The following is an 18,147-nucleotide window of genomic DNA, read 5'->3' as shown; positions in this document are numbered from 1 at the left end:
CTATATTGGTGAAGTGATGTTCATAAACTTTGCCGATATAATAGCATATTATTGAATCTACTGCAAGAATATTATTCCATAAGTTATATATTTAAATGATGAACACCTTATATGTTTTACAATATTATGTTAATTGAGCTGTGTATCCCTGACAAGCTCTGAAAGTAAATAGATCTAAGCTTGAAATTAATGCATTTTTTCATGATGATAAACATTTTTTTCTTTAAAAAAAAGCATATATATTCAAACCAAAATAAACGATAAATGACTCTCACCCCGATTCGTCCAATTAGAATATATATTAATGGAAACACAGTGACAAAAACGAAAAATCATATTTGTTTTATCTGTGGTACGCTTGCCGTCTATCACGACCTTGACCTTTCTTGAAAAAGAAAATGGCGGCAAGGAAGAGCGTGCTGGAAATGATAGCGTCTAGTTTTGAAGTTCATGAACAAAATGCGATATGTCATGAGACATCCTAACAACATGTGGATGCATAAGGTAGTGTTGTAACTGTTTATACCTTTCAGATATATTTATTTATGTTCTGATTGCGTTTTAGAGAGATATGGCACAGCAGGCATGCGACTGGGCCATCATCCACTGTTGCCAGTGTTGCCAGGGACAAACGTCAGCAGGCGATTGATCTCAACGCCTCTCGCGAAAAAGGCCGTGTTTGTTATTAATATGACAGCTAATTCTGAACTATCAAACGTGTTTCATACATACATCGTAAGTGTATCCGATGTGAATTTTGTTATTTGTTTATATTTGAACTTGAACAATATCGCGGGAAGAAATTCCAAAAAGCTGAAACTCAGATCTGGCAGACCAAAATGTGTGCGGTTTTTCATATGGTCTGTTTCCGAGTTATCTTTTGTTTTACATGGCAAGCATGCAAGAGCGATGCATTTAAGATAATTTGACTTAGTTTGTAGGTATCATATTGTTGACAGCAATCATTGTTGCAGTACAATTTACAAAAATTGACATGCTTTGATTAAATGATTATTTGGATGGGAATGGTTATAAATTATACTCTCCAGTCCTGTTAGTTAATTTTATGTTATATCTTTTAAGGAACCACATGTTCATAATTGTCCAGCATTTTATTGTTTTTAATTTTCTTTAGTAAATGCTATGATAACTGGGAATTTCTTCTGCAATTTGCTGCAGACTTGGGGCTGAATATTGGACTCTGAACAGGTCTGAACATCAGCATTCAGTATTGTTATGATTGTTGACAATGTAAAAATGTTAAGCAGTGTTTGAAAATAAGGGGACACTGGAGTCCTTGGGTTATGGGTGAAATGACCACTGCCAAGCGAGTGGTTTGCTGTGTTAACCACCTGCAGGGGACCTTGAGGTGGTTATCGCAGCGAATCACAAACTTATTATTTTGCATATACTACTAGGTCAAAAACATGCCCGTTTTAGTTGACAGTCATCATTATTAAGGACAATGTCCACATGTATTACTAATTTTTTAAAAATTGACTTGTTCTGTATTTATTTATTGAAGATGTTTCCATTAAAACATTAAGGTAGAGGCACATGAGTGGCAAACTTGATATGCCAAGGGAAATGTCCTTCTCAAGGTGCAATGCCAGGATTAAGGTGAAGCGAAGTTGACCCTTGTTCCGGTATCGCACGGAGAGATGGTCAGATAACCGCCCCAGGGGCTTTTAAGGTTGTTATTTCATGTAGCGCACAAGTTCTAAAGCATGCCTGTGTTAATTGAATTACTAGTATCGTATATTGTTATAACCATGATTATATGTATTATTCTACGATGATATTACACTCAGTAACTCAAACCAACAACTAAACTCTGGGCTAATAGTGTACAGCAACAAGAATTTTCTATATCTGCAACAGAACACAATAAACAGAAAATATGCTTTTGGCATATTTTGTTCCGAATTTTTTATTTTGTGCCCAGAATTTGACATACACTGTAAACAATGACAAGTGAACACCATCTGTTAAACATGCAATAATGAAGAATAACTGTTTTCTACTTACAATGCAATGCAATATATGGTTTATTTTGTAATGAAATGTTAATTTTGTATTGTTGAGTACAGATATGTTTACATGTTGATTATTTTTCTAAAACTAACAGATGACAGACCCCCAAGTGACTACCATTCACCCAGATGACAGACCCTCCAGGTGAACACAGTCCCTACAGATGACAGATCCCACAGGTGAACATTGTCCCCTCAGATGACGGACCCCACAGGTAACCACTGTCCCTTCAGGTAAACATTTTGCCCCCAGGTGACAGACCCCCATAGGGTGACCCATGTAGATACCCCCATGTGACATACTCTTTCCCAGGTGACACACCCCCATAAGGTGATACACACTGCTCCAGGTGACACACCCTCCCCCAGGTGACAGACCCCAATAAGATGACCCATGTAGATACCCCCAGGTGACTCACCCTTCCCCAGGTGGCAGCCCCATAAGTTGATGCACTCTGCTCAAGGTGACTCCCCCTCCACCAGGTGACAGTCCCCCATAAGGTGATATACTCTGCTCGAAGTGACTCACCCTCCCTGGATGACAGACCTCATAAGTTGATACACTCTACTCCAGCTGACTCCCCCTTCCCCAGGTGACAGACCCCCATAAAGTGACCCATGTACATACCTCTAGGTAGCAGACGCCAGGGATATCACACCCAAAGATAATAGATTCTCATTTAAACATTGTTCCTTAAGTTGACAGACTGCCATGAAGTGACCCATATTGAAACACCAGATGACACACCCTCCCCGACTGATGACAGACCTCCAGAAGGGTACCCATGTTGATACGCCAGGTGACACTGACCTCCCATAATGTGACCCTTGTGGATCCCCCAGGTGGAACACCCTTCCCCAGGTGACAGACCCCCATAAGGTGATCCATGTAGATCCCCTAGGTGACAGACCCCCATAAGGTGACCCATGTAGATACCTCCAGTTGGCAGACGCCAGAGATATCACACCCAAAGATAACAGATTCTCATTTAAACATCGTTCCCTAAGTCGACAGACCGCCATGAAGTGGCCCATATTGAAACACCAGATGACACACCCTCCCCCCCCGATGACAGACCTCCAGAAGGGTATCCATGTTGATACGCCAGGTGACACTGACCTCCCATAATGTGACCATTGTACATCCCTCAGGTGGAACACCCATCCCCAGGTAACAGACCCCCATACGGTGATCCATGTAGATCCCCCAGGTGACAGACCCCATAAATTGATCCAGGTAGATAATCCAGGTGACAAACCCTCCCCCTGATGACAGAGTGAGTGAGTGAGTTATTTTAACACCGCACTCAGCAGTATTCCAGCTATATGGCGGCAGTCTGTACATCAACCTAGTGACCAACAACATGAGCATCAATCTGCGCCATTGGGAACCGATGATGTGTCAGCGAAGTCAGCGAACCTGACCACCCGATCCTGTTAGTAGCCTCTTGCGACAAGCACAGTCGGCTTTTATGGCAAGCATGGGTTTCTGAAGGCCTATTCTACCCTGGGACCTTCATGGGTCCCCTGATTATGAACTGTCCCAAAGGACACACCCTCCCCCAGACAGCAGACCCCAATAAGGTGACCAATGTAGATAACCCCAGGTGACACACCCTCCCCCAGACGACAGAACCCAACAAGTTGGCCCATATATATACCCAGGTGACACACCAGATGACAGAACCCACTAAGATGAAACTTGTAGATAACCCAGGTGACACACCCTCCCCAGGTGACACACCCTCCCCCTGGTGACACACCAGATGACAGAACCCGCTAAGATGAAACTTGTAGATAACTCAGGTGACATACCCCCCTCCCCCAGGTGACACACCCCATCATGTGACCCATGTAGATTCCCCCAGGTGACAAACCCTCCCCCTGGTGACACCCTGAACAAGGTCACCAATGTAGATACCCGTAGTTGACACAATCTTCCCCAGATTGCAGATCCCCATTTAGGTGATAAATGTGGACACCACCAGATGACAGACCCCCATGACATGACCCATGCTGATACTGCCATTTGACACACCGTCCTGACGGCAGACCCCTATAAGGTAACCAGTGTAGATACCCCTACCTGACACACCCTCCCCCAGATGGCAGACCCCCATGAGATGACACAGTGTAGATAACCCAAGGTGACAGCCCCCATAAGGTGACCCATGTAGATACCCCTAGGTGACAGACCTTCCCCCAGGTGACAGCCTCCCATGAGGTGACCCATGTATATACCCAGGTGACACACCCTCCCCCAGATGACAGACCTCATAAGATGACCCATGTATATACCCAGGTGACACACCCTCCCCCAGACAGCAGACCTCCCAGGTGACACACCCTCCCCAAGATGACAGCCCCCAGATCACACACCCTCTCACAGATATCAGCCCCCCAAGGTGACACACCCTCTCACAGATGACAAACCCCCATGAGGTGACCATGCACATACCCAGGTGACACTCCCTCCCCCAGACAGCAGACCTCCCAGGTGACACACCCTCCCCCAGACAGCAGACCCTCCAGGTGACACACCCTCCCTCAGATGGCAGCCCCCCTAGATGACACACCCTCTTACAGATGAGAGACCCCCGTGAGGTGACCCATGCACATACCCAGGTGACACACCCTCCCCCAGACAGCAGACCTCCCAGGTGACACACCCTCCCCAAGATGACAGCCCCCAGATCACACACCCTCTCACAGATATCAGCCCCCCAAGGTGACACACCCTCTCACAGATGACAAACCCCCATGAGGTGACCATGCACATACCCAGGTGACACTCCCTCCCCCAGACAGCAGACCTCCCAGGTGACACACCCTCCCCCAGACAGCAGACCCTCCAGGTGACACATCCTCCCTCAGATGGCAGCCCCCCTAGATGACACACCCTCTCACAGATGAGAGACCCCCGTGAGGTGACCCATGCACATACCCAGGTGACACACCCGCCCCCAGACAGCAGACCTCCCAGGTGACACACCCTTCCCCAGACAGCAGACCTCCCAGGTGACACCCCCACCCCCAGACACCAGACCCCCAGGTGACACACCCTTCCCCAGAAACCAGATCCCCATGGTGACACACCCTCCCCCAGATGACAGCCCCTCTAGATGACACACCCTCTCACAGATGACAGACCCCCATAAGGTGACCCATGCACATACCCAGGGGACCCATGAACATACCCAGGTGACACACCCGCCCCCAGACAGCAGACCTCCCAGGTGAGACCCCCACCCTTAGACAGCAGACCCCCCAGACGACACACACTTCCCCAGACAGCAGACCCCCCAGGTGACACACCCTCCTCCAGACAGCAGACCCCCCAGGTGACACACCCTCTTCCAGACAGCAGACCTCCCAGGTGACACACCCTCCCCCAGATGACAGCCCCCCTAGATGACACACCCTCTCACAGATGACAGACCCACTAGATGACACACCCTCTCACAGATGACAGACCCCCATGAGGTGACCCATGCACATACCGAGGTGACACACCCGCCCCCAGACAGCAGACCTCCCAGGTGACACCCCCACCCCCAGACAGCAGACTCCCCAGGTGACACACCCTCCGCCAGATGGCAGACCTGCAATGAGGTAACCTATGTAGGTAACCCTGGTTATACACACCACAGGGACTTGTATCGCTTTGAAACGGCGTTCGAAAGACATATATATGTATTGACCCTACCCTAGTACTATATAAAAGGAAAGGGATGTAACGAGGAAACCACCCCCTCCTCGATCAAAGTTACATGTTACCGCGTAAAATATTTTTAAGGCCCCATCGAGGCCAACGGATCGAAAGCCAGATGATTTCCCTACACAATGAGCTATAAATGGTCACAATCAGATCATTCTTTCAAAAGTTATACGCTACGAATCATCGAAAACAGCTACCTCCGCAATTTGACGCCAAAATCATGGATCACCCAATACGGCGAAAACTCACCTTTTCAATTCGTTTATTAATTCCAGCCACGTTGGCAGCACCAGCGCTGGGCTGGATTCGATCGGCCGCGGTATTCCGGTATTCCGAGGGTCGGAAAACTTATTACAACATCTACATGTCATTTTTTCGACAGTAAGCAAGCATTTTCACCAAAATAGCCGGCAATCCTACTCACATGTCGGCCATAAGCGACCTTGACATTCAAGTGAACTGAGCAGATCCGCACAAACAGACTCGGGCCATCCGATTGGCCATTTCCACTGTATATTTTGTTTCCAACCAGTCGGATGGCCCGGCTATTTTGGTGAAAATGCTTGCTTACTGTCGAAAAAATGACATGTAGATGTTGTAATAAGTTTTCCGACCCTCGGAATACCGCGGCCGATCGAAGGGAAATCATCTGGCTTTCGATCCGTTGGCCTCGATGGGGCCTTAAAAATATTTTACGCGGTAACATGTAACTTTGATCGAGGAGGGGGTGGTTTCCTCGTTACATCCCTTTCCTTTTATATAGTACTTGGGTAGGGTCAATACATCTATATGTCTTTCGAACGCCGTTTCAAAGCGATACAAGCCCCTGTGATACACACTGTCCCAAACAGCAGACGTCCCAGGGCCACACCCGCCCCCTCCCAGATGGCAGTGAGGTAACCCATGTAACAAACCCCTGGTGACATACTCTGTCCCAGACAGCATAGCTCCGATGTGACACACCCTCCCCTAGACAGCTGACCCCCTGGGTGACACACCCTCCTTCAGACCGCAGATCCCTAAGGTGAGACACCCTCCATCACATGGCAGATCCCCATAAGGTGGCCCGTGAAACACCCTCACCCTGATGACAGATCCCCATCATGTGACCCATGGAAATAGCCAGATGACACACCCTCCCCCAGACCGCAGATGTACCAGGTGACACACCCTCCCCCTTACAGCAGACCACCCAGGTGACACACCCTCCCCCAGATGACAGATCTGCACAAGGTGACCTGTGAAACACCCTCACCGAGATGACAGACCCCCATTCAGTATAGAGGGACTTCTAGAAATGGTCAAGTGGTGGTTAAATAGACTGTGTACAGACACCAAATGGATACTAACATGAGTAGATTACAGGGTGTCTTCAGGGTGGTTTGTGCATCTTCAATATAGAGGCTGTTCTAGCCAAGATCAATTGTAGTTTGGGTAGTTTTGGATAGCAGAAGCAAGGTACATGCCAGCTTAAGTACAGTGTTGTTGCTGGGTGTCTTTAAAGTGGTTTCTGGAAGTCATCAAGTAGGCTGAGTATAGAGGCCAGATACATGCCAGCTTGGGTAGATTTAGATTACAGGGAGTGTTAGGGGTGGTTTGTGTATCTTCAGGTTAAAGGTATTCTCTGGAAGTCATCTAGTAGACTGAGTATAGAGGCCAGTTCCATGCCAGCTTGGTTAGATTTAGATTACAGGAAGTTGTGTATCTTCAGGTTAAAGGTATTCTCTGGAAGTCATTAACTATAGTCACCATTGTCGTTATTGCTGCTAGAATATGGTCATGAGACACTGTGTTTGCAAACATTAGTTTACAGACATTGGAATTACCAGAGTTCCAGTTGTCATTGGCAGCGGTTCCACCACTATTTTCAGTAACCTTGGGTTTTTTTGGGAGCGAGGATTCACATTCATGAATACATGTTACTATTACACCTTGGTGAGATGCATTAGCTGAATTTATTTTTGTCACGATATGGCGGAGATGTTGCCAGTGTGACCTTTAATATTAACTCACTGACACATTGTTGAGGCGTGCCATTTTCAACTTTCAACATAGTCACTGACTTCAAGTCTCTTGCACCTTTTATACCAGTGTCGTGAAAGTAGTTAATTAATTTTGAGATCAAGTGTAAAAGTTCAGTCTTTTGATAAGAGTCACCTTTTAGTGTGAATAATTTTGCTGGATGGCTTTGATTTATTGTGATTCTTGATTAAAGTTTCTGGAGATGTTCGCACGTGGAAGTCATAAGTAGTCACATAAACTGTGTGCAGATGCAACATACATGTTATTTTATGAAGAGTTTTATTACAGGGTGCCTTCAGGGTGGTTTGTGTACCTTGAGGTGATTGGTATTCCCTGGACATCATCAAGTAGTCACATACACTGTGTATAGAGGCCAGATACGTGCAAGGTTGGGTAGATTTAGATTCCAGGGTGCAAGCATGATGTCATGAAGTAGTAACATAGACTGTATATAGAGGTCAGATACATGCAAATCAGGTGAGATACACAGAGGCTGGTGTAAGATTACAAGGTTGATTGTGGAACCTCTAAGTCATAATCTAGAAATTGTCAACTGGTCAGAATAAGTGTCATAGTAGCCAGATATATACATGAATGATTATATCTTGATAACATTGTATCTTGCTGATGGTTCAGGTAACTTCATGTTACAGATATATCTGTGGAAGCATTGACTGGGCCTAGATACTGTTTGGTTTGGTATACAGTATGCCTCTAGGGCAGTTGGTTTAGATTGTGGGGTGTTTCTCCTGAAAAGCTCCAGTTGTTCAGTTAGCATGGTGTTTTGCATGTGAAATGTTTAGTTTAGGTCAGTCAAATGGTTAAACCAGATATGCATTACATGGGTATTGCAGAAGGATTCTGGATGTTATCAGTTTTGATTGAGGTTATTAATGATCAGATCTACTCTCAGGTCCAGACCCACCCTTACACCCAGATCCACCCCGTGAGCAGATGCACCTTTATGAACATTTTCACCCTCATGACCAGATCCACCCCCATGACTAGATACACTACCTGACCAAATCCACCCCCTATTCCTATGACCAGATCAAGCCTCATGGTCACACCCAACCACATGAACATATCCACCTGGTTGGTAATATCCACCCTCATGGTCATATCTACCCCAATGACCAGATCCATCCTCATGGTCATATCTACCCCCATGACCAGATCCACCCTCATGGTCACAGCCACCCTCGTGACCAGATATACTGAGGTGACCAGTTCCGTACTCAGTGTATAGAAAACAGAGTCAAGTTCCTGATAACAGAGACTAATTTCTTCGATTCTTTGTAAGAACTGGCCCTAGTTAGTTCTGCTTAGTTGTACCAGACAGTCAGATTTTCTGACCATTAGATGGCCAAGATCACTGCTCTTGATATCATTTACTGGATTAACTTCAGAATTCGAACAAAATAAAATCAAATTAGGAAATCATTATTTCATTACAGTTTACTGTCACCATGGCTATGAATCACATGATGTAAGGCCAAGGGTATATTTAAGGATGCAGTGTCCTGTTTGTTTTTTGTAAATATGAGTGATTATAATTGTGGAAGTTGTAAAATTACTTGATATACTGTCTGAGTATTTCATCTTGTATGAGTGATAACATATTTTCTGGATAATGTTTGTCAGACCCAAGATTTCGGCAGCTATTCAAGATTCATTCCAACAGAGTGTAGCAAGACCAAGATGGTTCCAGGGCCCTGATTTGAATGAATAGTGTTGTGTATTAAGCAATAAAGTTTTCCAGTTTGTGGATGTTTGTGACTGTTGCCAAATTGTCATCATGATCTATTTGACTGAATATTTTCTGACTGGAATGCTGTCTTCATTGAGCCATGCCATCAGTGAGGATTGTGTTCCAATGCTTTAGGGATTCACACACAATTAAGGGCTGTGGAGTAGCCTAGTGGTTAAAGGGTTTGCTTGTTACACCTAAGACCCGGGTTCAAGTCGCCACATATGTACAATTTTTGGTATTGCCTGCCCTGATTTTGCTCTAATGTTTCTGAAAGCTTCGAAAACTAAATTCACACACTCATGTAAAATTTTGGGTAGGTTTGCATGCTTTCATCAGTATTTGGCTTGTTCCTGACTTCCATCACATAGTGAAAACTTTGCATTTAGCAGGAATCCAGCTTTAAGACAGCAATAAATAAATAGTGGAATTTGAACCACACAATGCACTGATTGACATATACAGGTTTTGGTACAAAGATGTCAGCTGATCAAGTGAGCAAGGGTGCCACATGATCCAAGTAGTAGATGTTGCTGAAGATGTTCACAGATGTAACACATATGAGCCCAGGTTCAGGTTTAACGTGGATGGTCTAGAAATATTCTTGTGGTAAAAACGTTATTACGAAGTGTGTCATATATGGTTTGTTTTGTTTCAGGTTAAGTGTAATTCACTATAAAATGTCAAGTGATAAAGAGAGTAATTCAGATTGGGTTTACAAGGTGTCTTTTGGGTAGTTTGCATAGCACCTGTATAAAGTTTACCTCTGGACATGATAGAATGGTATCAGATAGATCGTATGTTGAGGCCAGGTACGTGCTAGCACATTTCTACAGGGTGACTGACAGGTCATTTCTATAGGTTCAGGGCCTAGATTTTTTAAACTCTCTTAGTGCAAAGATAGTAAGTGCCATCCACTAAGATTAACTTACGACTATCTTAGCGCTGAGAGAGCTTTGAAAATCTAGGCCCTGTTTGGTAACACTCATCAAGTCATTAGGTAGCCACATAGACTGTCTTCAGGGTGGTTTGTGTAGCTTAAGGATTAAGGCCTTCAGCAACCGATGCTTGCTATAAAAGGAGACTATGCTTGTCGTAAGAGGCTACTAATGGAATCGGGTGGTCAGGCTCGCTGACTTGGTTGACACATGTCATCAGTTCCCAATTGGGCAGATTGATGCTCATGTTGTTGATCACTGGATTTCTCGTCCAGACTCAATTATTCACAGACCGCCACCACATGGCTGGAAGATTGCTAAATGTGGCTTAAAACTCACTCACTCATCAAGTAGTCACATGGACTGTGTCTTCAGGGTGATTTGTATAGCTTCAGATTTAAGGTACTCTCTGGTAGTCATCAAGTAGTCACATAGACTGTGTCTTCAGGGTGGGTTGTATAGTTTCATGTTAAAGGGGATTGTGAGGTAACCCACTGGTTAAAGCGTTTGCTATTTACACTTAGCTAGGGTTTGATTCCCAAATTTTATTAGAATGGTTTGCCCAGCTTCATGTCAAAAGTATTCCCTGCATGTATTGGTCAGATAGACTTACACAGGCCAGATAGGTCATAACATGGGTAGATGTGGATAACAGGATGTGATGAGGGTGAGTTGCACAGCTACAGGTTAAATGTAATCCCTGGAAGTGTTGGTCACAGACAGGTTGTAACATGGATAGATTTAGATAACCGGGTGTTTTGAAGGTTGGTTGCATAGCTTCAGGTTAAAGGCTTTGTCTGGGAAAGGTCAAGTAGTCATTATACATTATACATCATAGTATGGGTTGATTAAGAATGTGTTGTAAAGTTTCAGGGTAAATGTTTTCTCTGGAAATGATCAAGTGCCAGAACAGAACACAACAGATTTTTTTATTGCAGGGTAGACGGATTTTGAGTACAAGGTGTCTTAAGGGTAGTTTGTATAGCTTGGGCTCAAGGCTTTATCTTAGAGTAGGGACACGCATTCGCATAGGAAGGGTGTGTTTGGATCGTAGGGTGTCTTCATGCTTGTTTGTGTAGATGCAAGTCAAAATCTTTCTCTTGAATTGGTAGAATGGTCAAAACCTACTGAGTATAGTGACCATGTACATCATGAACTGGTCAAGTGGTCAAAACATGCTGAGTATAGTGAGCATGTTTGTCATATCAAGAGTGTGTTTAGATTCTAGGGTGTCCTCAGTTTGGTGTTTTTGGCTTGTGTAGCTCTAGAACTACCCCTACCCCCACCCCTCACCCCCAGTTGTCTATCTGGAGAGTGACCCAGGTGACATACCCATACCCAGATGACAGGTACCCTTCATCTCCCATTGTCTTTATGGAGAGTGACCCAGGTGACATACCCATACCCAGATGACAGGTACCCTTCATCTCCCATTGTCTTTATGGAGAGTGACCCAGGTGACACACCCATACCCAGATGACAGGTACCCTTCATCTCCCATTGTCTTTATGGAGAGTGACCCAGGTGACATACCGATACCCAGATGACAGGTACCCTTCATCCCCCATTGTCTTTATGGAGAGTGACCCAGGTGACACACCCATACCCAGATGACAGGTACCCTTCATCTCCCATTGTCTTTATGGAGAGTGACCCAGGTGACATACCCATACCCAGATGACAGGTACCCTTCATCTCCCATTGTCTTTATGGAGAGTGACCCAGGTGACACACCCATACCCAGATGACAGGTACCCTTCATCTCCCATTGTCTTTATGGAGAGTGACCCAGGTGACATACCCATACCCAGATGACAGGTACCCTTCATCTCCCATTGTCTTTATGGAGAGTGACCCAGGTGACATACCCATACCCAGATGACAGGTACCCTTCATCTCCCATTGTCTTTATGGAGAGTGACCCAGGTGACACACCCATACCCAGATGACAGGTACCCTTCATCTCCCATTGTCTTTATGGAGAGTGACCCAGGTGACATACCCATACCCAGATGACAGGTACCCTTCATCTCCCATTGTCTTTATGGAGAGTGACCCAGGTGACATACCCATACCCAGATGACAGGTACCCTTCATCCCCCATTGTCTTTATGGAGAGTGACCCAGGTGACATACCCATACCCAGATGACAGGTACCCTTCATCTCCCATTGTCTTTACGGAGAGTGACCCAGGTGACATACCCATACCCAGATGACAGGTACCCTTCATCTCCCATTGTCTTTATGGAGAGTGACCCAGGTGACACACCCATACCCAGATGACAGGTACCCTTCATCTCCCATTGTCTTTATGGAGAGTGACCCAGGTGACACACCCATACCCAGATGACAGGTACCCTTCATCCCCCATTGTCTATCTGGAGAGTGACCAAGGTGACACACCCATACCCAGATGACAGGTACCCTTCATCCCCCATTGTCTTTATGGAGAGTGACCCAGGTGACATACCCATACCCAGATGACAGGTACCCTTCATCTCCCATTGTCTTTATGGAGAGTGACCCAGGTGACACACCCATACCCAGATGACAGGTACCCTTCATCTCCCATTGTCTTTATGGAGAGTGACCCAGGTGACATACCCATACCCAGATGACAGGTACCCTTCATCTCCCATTGTCTTTATGGAGAGTGACCCAGGTGACACACCCATACCCAGATGACAGGTACCCTTCATCTCCCATTGTCTTTATGGAGAGTGACCCAGGTGACACACCCATACCCAGATGACAGGTACCCTTCATCCCCCATTGTCTTTATGGAGAGTGACCCAGGTGACATACCCATACCCAGATGACAGGTACCCTTCATCCCCCATTGTCTTTATGGAGAGTGACCCAGGTGACACACCTTCCCCCTGATGTCTGACACCCCTCTTCCCCATATGTCTATATGGAGAGTGACACACCCTCCCCCTGATGACTGATCCCAGAGTTTGAAATTAACTTTTTTTGCTTCTAGCAAGTACTTGCTACCTGGTAGAAAAATACCCTTACCTGGTAGTAGCATTATTATCACCGCACTGCACCGCACCGCACCGCACATACACACAACCATGTAATGCGGGGGGATACAGTTGACAAATCGTCTGTCTATCCTTCTGTCTCTATGTCCGTAATCATTTTGTTTCCAGAGCATAACACAGAAACTGTTCAATATTATTCTGCAAAACTTTGTACATATATCAAGCTGAACCTAAAGTGATACCTTTTGCTACAGGTTTTTGTGATTTCTTATTTTCTCAGTTTCCATGGAAACGTTTCAGACTTTGTCTCAAAAGTGACAGGTGTGTTTCATTTCCAGAGCATAACTTAAAAACTTCTTAATATCTGTCAGCAAAATATGGTAGATATGTGTGGCAGATCTCAAACTGGTGCTGTTTGCTCTTTACAAGTTTTTGTGATTTATTATTTTCATGGAAATGTTTCGGACTTAGTCTCAAAATGGAGGGATGGACTTCGTTTCCGGAGCATAACTCAAAAGCCATTCAATATTTTTCTTTAAAACTTGGTAGACATATGAATCAGAACTTAAAGCGGTGCCTTTTGCCATTTACAGGTTTTTGTGATTTCTTATTTTCTCGGTTTCCATGGAAACGTTTCGGACTTTGTCTCAAAATGGAGGTATTGGCTTCATTTCTGAAGCATAACTGGAAAAAAAACATTTCATATCTTTCAACAGATCTTGGCACATATATGAGACGGATCTTGAAGTGGTGCCTTTTGCTGTTTACTGATGTATGGCATTTATATTTTTCATGACTTCCATGGAAACAATTCAAACTTCATCTAAGAAAACATCAAATAACTGTCAGATGATTTGTCATTTCAGGTATGTTGGGACCTGGGGATCTGTCATCTTCTGATGACTCTTGGTATGATGACTCAGAATGAGATTTTGCTACCTGAAAGCATTAATTTCGAACCCTGGATACCCTTCATCCCCTGCTGAGTGACCCAGGTGACACACCCTCCCCCATCACCACCAGTTGTGTATTTGGAGAGTGACAGAAGAGGCACACCCTCCCCTAGATGACAGATCTCACTCACCTCCAGTTGTGTATTTGGAGAGTGACAGAAATGACACACCCTCCCCCAGATAACTGACACCTCTCACCCCCAGTTGTCTATATGGAGAGTGACCCATGTGCCACACTCTCCCCCGGATGACTGACACCTCTCACCCCCGGTTGTCTATATGGAAAGTGACCCAGATGCCACACTCTCCCCCAGATGACTGATCTCCCTTACCCCCAGTTGTCTATATGAAGAGTGACCCAGGTGCCACACCCTGCCCTAGATTACTGATGTATTTCAGCCCCCGTTGTCTATATGGAGACTGACCCAGGTGAGACACCCTTCCCCAGATGTCTGACACCCCCTCATCCCCAGTTTTCAATATAGAGACTGACCCAGGTGACACACCCTCCCCAGATGACTGATCTCATTCACCCTCAGTTGTGTATTTGGAAAGTGACAAAAGTGGCATACCCTCCCCCAGATGACTGACACCTCCCTTTCCCTCCCCCCCACAGTTGTCTACATGGAGAGTGACACAGGTGACACATCCTCCCCTAGATGACTGATCTCCCTCACCCGTAGTTGTTTGTATGAAGAGTTACCCAGTTGCCACACCCTGGCTCAGATGACTGACCTGTTTCACCTCCAGTTGTCTAGAGAGTGACACACCATTCCCACAGAAGTCAACTCTCATCCCCATTTGTCCTTGGGGAAATTGACCCAGAAGGCACCCCCACCCCAAGTTGTCAATATGGAGATTGACCCAGATGACACACCATCGTCCACTTGTCAATATGGAGGTTGACCCAGGTGACACACCTTTTCCTAGATGACAGACACCCCTAGACAGTCCCTATTGTACGTTTGCTGAACAACACATGTGACATACCCTCCCCCCTAGATGACACACCCCAATCCCCCACTGCCCTTTCAGGCAACAAAGAAGATTCTCCCAGGTAGTACATCCATGTTACATCTTACGTTCAAATATTTTGCATCAAGTTAATTGTGGAAGTTTCTTATGTCCCTTGGCTCTGAGACTGTCAGTGAATTGCACAAATCTGGCCATGGCACAGATCCACTTCACTGTTGTCTGTGTGGTAATGTGTGTCCCATGAGCAATGCTTTATTAACTTCCCACAGCCGTGTCGCAGCAGTTTACCACAATGGATGATAGGTTTCTTTCTTGTAGTTCCGGACGTGGCACAGATTTGCTTCACTGTTATCTGGTTGGCAGTGTATCCATGACAGAAGGTGTAGATACTATTTCCATCCTTGTTTTTCAGGGCATATCCTATTTCAAACTGATTCAGAAGTACACTTGATAATTGTTTAGAATTCAGACATACAGACATGTCCTGAAAAAAAATTTATTCTTTGAAAATCGATTGTCTTTGTAAATTGTTTGACACTCAAATTTTGATGTCAAGTACCAAAACAAATTTGGAGAATCAACCAGACTCACAAACATAAATGTCATTGGAAACCGTGGTTATCCATTGCCTTATCTTGTCAGGTATTGCTTGCTTATTTGTGAATGTTATGGTAGACACGTCAGCTACTGCTTTCTGATCACTCATAATTGATATCAATCACTGGATTGTCTGGTCCTTCTTGTTTAAACATATTCTCTGGAAGTCATTACATATAGTCACATAGACTGTGTATAGATACCAGATACATGTGAGCTTGGGTTGATTTAGATCCCAGGGTGTCTATAGGGTGGTTTGTGTCTCTTCAGGTTAAAGATATTCTCTGGAAGTCATTACATATAGTCACATAGAATGTGTATAGATACCAGATACATGTGAGCTTGGGTTGATTTAGATCCCAGGGTGTCTATAGGGTGGTTTGTGTCTCTTCAGGTTAAAGATATTCTCTGGAAGTCATTACATATAGTCACATAGAATGTGTATAGATACCAGGTACATGTGAGCTTGGGTTGATACAGATTCCAGGGTGTCTTCAGGAGGGTTTGTGCAGAGTTCGAAATCTACACTAGTTCACTAGCCTAAGGCTCGTAAATCTCCCAGAAGACTACCAAAACATCTTACAGTATCAATCCATGGGACTAATACAATTTTAAGGGTTTCACTCTGTCATCGGACTTCGGTCTTAGTCTGATGACATTTTCAAATTTCTTATTGCATTGGGCAATCAGGGCTGATCGATGATTTTGATGTTATTTTCACATATTGACCTAACAAATTACAAAGATTATCATTTACTAATTCATCAGAAAGTAACCACTAAATCTTGATGTTTTTGACGCATGTATGTGTTGGTACATCCATTTTAATCCCCCTGGCATTGACGGTCCATCCGTCCGTCAGTAATCATTTTCTTTCTGGAGCATAACTTAGAAACCGTTCAATATTTTTAGACCAAACTTGATAGATATATTAATCTCTGCCGATGGTTGTGCCTTTTCCTTTTTATCCTGCCCCCGGGCATGTAATGCAGGGGATATAGTCGACGTCCCTGTCTGTTCGTTCGTCTGTCCATCCACCCATCCACCGTCCATCTGTAATCATTTTGTTTCCGGAGCATAACTCAAAAACCGATCAAACTTTTTAGACCAAACTTGATAGATATAGTAATCACAGCCTATGGTTGTACTTTTTGCTATTTACAGATTTTTGGCATTTACATTTTCTTTGTTTTTCCAACATTTGGGTGTTGGTCTTATGGTTGGGTGGGCTTCGTTTCCAGAGCAGAACTCAAAAACAGTTCATAATTTTTCTGCCAAACTTGGTAGATATATCAATCAGAACCTAAGGTGGTGCTTTTTGCTATTTACAGGTTTTTGTAAGCTATTATTTTCTCTGTTTCCATGGAAATGTTTCAGACATAGTCTCAAAAGTGAGAGGTGTGTTCCACTTTCGGAGCAGAACTCAAAAACCATTCAATATTTGTCTGCAAAACTTGGCACATATATATCAATCTGAACCTACAGTAGTGCCTTTTCCTATGTACAGGTTTTTGTGATTTCTTATTTTCTTAGTCTTCATGGAAATGTTTTGGACTTAGTCTTAAAAGTGAAAGGTGTCTTTCGTTCCAGAGCAGAACTCAAAAACTTCTTAATATCTGTCAGTAAAACTTGGCAGATATGTGTAGCAGACCCCAAAGTGGTGCCTTTTGCTCTGATTTATTATTTTCTCGGTTTCCATGGAAACGTTTCAGACTTGGTCTCAAAATGTAGGGATGGGCTTCGTTCCAAAAGCGCAAGTTGAAAACCATTTCATATCTTTCAACAGATCTTTTCAGATATATGAGACATATCTTGAAATTTTGACTTTGTTGGTAACAGATATATGGCATTTACCATTTTCATGAATTCCATGGAAACAAATCAGACTTGGTCTAAAAAGACAATGAGTGACTGTCAGAAGATTTGTCTTCTGATGACTCTTGTTAACAGAATTAAGCTGCCAAATGTATGTGTATTGGATTGTGCGATTGGCTGTTATTTTGAGTATTGCCCAGTCAGAGACAGGTTTTTCCAACACACTCCACCAACACCACCCTAAAATGTTACTGAAAACCACGATTCCCGGCTACATCAGAGTTGTCAAAAGAGCAAAGTAATGATGTTTTGAGGAAATAATCATACAAATTGAATAAACTGATGAAAAAAATCGACA

The 18,147-nt window shown here is 44.3% G+C and overlaps 1 long non-coding RNA gene across 1 annotated transcript in view; it reads left to right on the top strand.

The window, feature by feature from the left end:
• The first annotated feature begins 408 nt into the window (after nt 1-408).
• Nucleotides 409-18,147, top strand: part of LOC137282782 (uncharacterized) — a 97,194-nt gene continuing 79,455 nt past the window's right edge. The window contains exons 1-2 of the long non-coding RNA XR_010956845.1: nt 409-504; nt 2,163-2,248. This is a non-coding gene — a long non-coding RNA (uncharacterized lncRNA). The remainder of the gene's footprint in view (nt 505-2,162; nt 2,249-18,147) is intronic.

This window comes from Haliotis asinina, chromosome 4 (assembly GCF_037392515.1).
Source record: "Haliotis asinina isolate JCU_RB_2024 chromosome 4, JCU_Hal_asi_v2, whole genome shotgun sequence".
NCBI lineage: Eukaryota > Metazoa > Mollusca > Gastropoda > Lepetellida > Haliotidae > Haliotis > Haliotis asinina.
Note: the sequence above shows the minus strand (reverse complement) of the source record. Positions and strands in the feature narration are given on the sequence as shown.